Below are 3,711 nucleotides of genomic sequence, written 5' to 3' on the forward strand. Positions count from 1 at the left end.
AGTAGCTTATTTCATTATCTTTTTTCATTTAAATTGTAGAATCACCTTGATTTCTGCAAAAAAAAATCTCGCTGAATTTTTGGGGGGTTGCAAATGAACCTGTACATCAATTTGGAATTGCTTTTAATTAATAGATGGACTGCTTCTAGTTGGGCTGCCTATCAGCAGCACATTTCTTCATTTAAATTCAGATTCCATGGCCTACATTACCTGTCTACTAAGTTAGAGTCTCTGGGTGTGAGGCCCAGCATCTATGTATTTTTCAAATAACAAAATAGAGTTTTCAATTAGCAAATCCATGTGCTAGTCTATTGATTAGCAAATGGGATCCCCAGGACAAGAAAAGTCCATACAAAATGCAAAATATATGACTTCTAACAGTACCAGACATCGAATGTTCTAATGTTTTATCACATGAAATATTAAAGTATCTGTCAACTGTCCCACCTCTCCTGTTAATATCTCTTCTTCATATCTTTATTTCATTCATATTTTATCTCCTCTTTGAAATTCTCAATGAGTTTAAACTTTCTCTCATAACACTTAGAATTGTATCACTTGTCAATTTAAATAAGAACATAGAAGTTTTTACTAAATAAGAACTCTGTCAGATGTTATGATTTCATGTTATTTTATTATATACATTTATGGGAGAATTAAATACATTATGTTCCCAGTGAGAGAAAACTGGATTTCAGGGGTTTAGAACATTAAGTTAATGGCACAGAGCAAAATTTCAGTTTAGTACTATACTCTGTACTCTTCCAATCCTATGCCAAGTGACTCTGGAAAAAAATTATCTTGTTCTTCTGTCTCTGAAGAGTGTTTTCTCCTTGTGCATCCCCTATGAACTTTGAGAGGAGCCTGATAAACTGGTAGACGAATCTAACCACCTAATTGTCTTAGCGTACCTTAACTGAGTGAGCAGTTTAATTCCACAGGTAAAAGGAAAGCTTTTTCATCATTTACACAATATTTTGGAAACTATAATCCTGAATTCCAAATGAGAGTATAAACTTTAATATTTAAAGTAGATATACTGTGTTCTACTTAGAATTGTATTTAAAAAATAATTGCATGCCTACCAGGAAAAATAGGATGGAAAATAGGGGATATTCTCTACATATATAGTTCAACAAAGGTGTAAATTAGAAATTTGTATTAATATTCTTGATTGAAAATAATAGTCAGAATGGCAACTGTCAAAATGAAGGGCTATCTATTTAAATTAGTTAAATTTTTAAGTAGAGTGATTATTAACTTTCCACTGTCCATTGGGTATATGCTAATTTGAGATCATTTTTATTTTCTGTTTGATAATTATCAACATATTTTAAACTTATTTTACTAGTTAATTGATCAAGAGGCCACTTTTGTTTTGTTTGTTTAATTTCATGGACTATTTAAAGTTGACAGCTTTCAAAAACAATTCAAATATGTGAGGATATTATCTTGTATTGTTACTAGCGGATCAAATTCCAGATTTTTGGCATGTCGCAATAGGATTTTAATATGGTAAAGTGGAAATAGCTTAGATTTTGCAGTCAGAGAAAACTTGGCTTTAACCCTGGCTCTGCTAGTAATTAACCTTGTGTCTTTGACAAGTGAAAGTTCAAATGTCATCAGTTTTGTTATTGATAAAATGACACTAAATTCTTTAGGTTGCATTTTAGTATGTAGATCACATATGGTAATGTACAAAAAAATCCTAACCCCTAGAAGACACTTATTAATGTGTAGTAGCTGCTATGATAGCTTTCTGTCTTTACAACCTCAGGGTTTGTGTAACTGTTCTCATGGACACCTACTACTCTGTATTCTGATCATATGAGTTCAGACAATAATTTGATTTGATTCTTTTTAATTTTCTTTTTAGTATTCAAGGTATATGTTTTTTCTAGCCTCTATATTTTCTTAAAGTGAAATCAGTTACACATAAGCACAAGATTTTAAGAATAACTAAATTTTAGTTAGCAGAAATGCATGTTTGAAGAACAGTTTGGATAAAATGGCTGACCTCATACATTTTGTCCATCATGTTTCCATATCCTGGCAATGATGTAGAGAATTTCCCTACTTGGACCTCTTTATTATAAGATATAACTTCATCTGTAAACCAACATCATGGTCTATAAACAAGATTGGAGATACCAAGAAATGCCAAATATATTGTCAATAATATCAAAGCAATTTAAGCAAAATATAGTATTATTTTGCTGAGATGTCCAAAAATGCAATGTGGTGACAGAAATGCAGGTTTTTTTTTTTTTAGTTGCTAATAGAATAGAACATTGTGATTAGTCAGGTTTAATTGCAATAGAATAGTATGTTAGTATCATACAACCTGCATTTGTATAACTTAAAGAGAAATATTTAGATTATTTAGATTCTGGTTTGAGGCCATTCATTCTCAATGCTTTCATAAAAAAATTATAAGTCTAATTATTTTGTTTTAGATAAATTAAATTGGAAGTTACATATCAATTGTTTGCATCCTTCATATATAATCAAAATTTTACATAAATTTTTTAATGCATTTCATATATAAGCACACTGGAATGGCACCATGTTCATGAAATTTAACTTGACATACCTTACAATTTTGGTCAATCTTACTCTTTAGTTTAGATTGATGAAGTTACTCTTTCAGCCTTGTCATTTGGGGGTAAATTGAATTTTAACACAGGTTTTAGAGGCTCTTCATCTTCAACAGTTATCTTCTCTTAGACATGCTAGTGAAGCGTAGAATTGCAACATTGCCAAAATTTCTGTGGTATATGTTAATCAAGATCTATTGTGTAGTGGATTCTTTTAGTGGAGTACCTAAGGATAATATTTTTGAAATTTTGCTTGCATATTTTTATTTTCCTTCACTGTGCTTCTTTAACTTCCTAATTTCTGTTTTGTCCTTGATCCCCCTGCAAATATTTTTGAATGTATTCTATCATTCTTGTAAAAGAGAGAACAGGTGGGGAGATGGGAGAATATTTTAATACATATTTATATTGTTAATTAATAACTTTATAGTCATTCAAACAAATGAGAAATTACAAAATATTTTGCCTTTGTGTTTTTGAGAAGCATGGGTAAATTATCAGAATTTACTCCAAAATGGGAATTTTGCTTAACTTTATATTTTTACTCTAGAATTCTCAAGGGATTAAATGAGAATGTTTAGTTCTGTAATCCAACATATATGAAGCTATCTATACAATATAGTAATAAATCTTTCACCAACATCTTTTGGAGCATTTCTGTGAAAATAACGGCATGTGGCTTTCTTCTCTTCCCATGGATTTTAATCTTATTTGCTCATTCTCTTCTTGACATATGAATATATCAACATGACAAAACTTGAGTGCATTTCATCTTATGGAGATAAATTACTTTAAGTCACTGAATACAGAAGGGCCTAATGAGCAGCAAATGCTTCACTTCTTTAATTCCATGAAAATAGAGCTACCAGTAAATTAAAATGGTGAATTTTGATTTATGACATCCTGGAGGAAAAATAAATTTACCATGATGTAACCTCATGAATAAATATGGTGACTCCTGGACTTAATTGTGTTCAATTACTAAGGTTTTCAATTAATATAGATGTGTCTTATAATTTTTTGTTGTTTTCTTTTTTAGAGAAGTTGTTTACAGAGCAACCATGCAAACAAGCACAGGATTCCCACCACCCTATTATAAACAACTTACTTTGGT

The sequence above is a fragment of the Choloepus didactylus genome, chromosome 26 (genome assembly GCF_015220235.1).
Source record: "Choloepus didactylus isolate mChoDid1 chromosome 26, mChoDid1.pri, whole genome shotgun sequence".
NCBI lineage: Eukaryota > Metazoa > Chordata > Mammalia > Pilosa > Megalonychidae > Choloepus > Choloepus didactylus.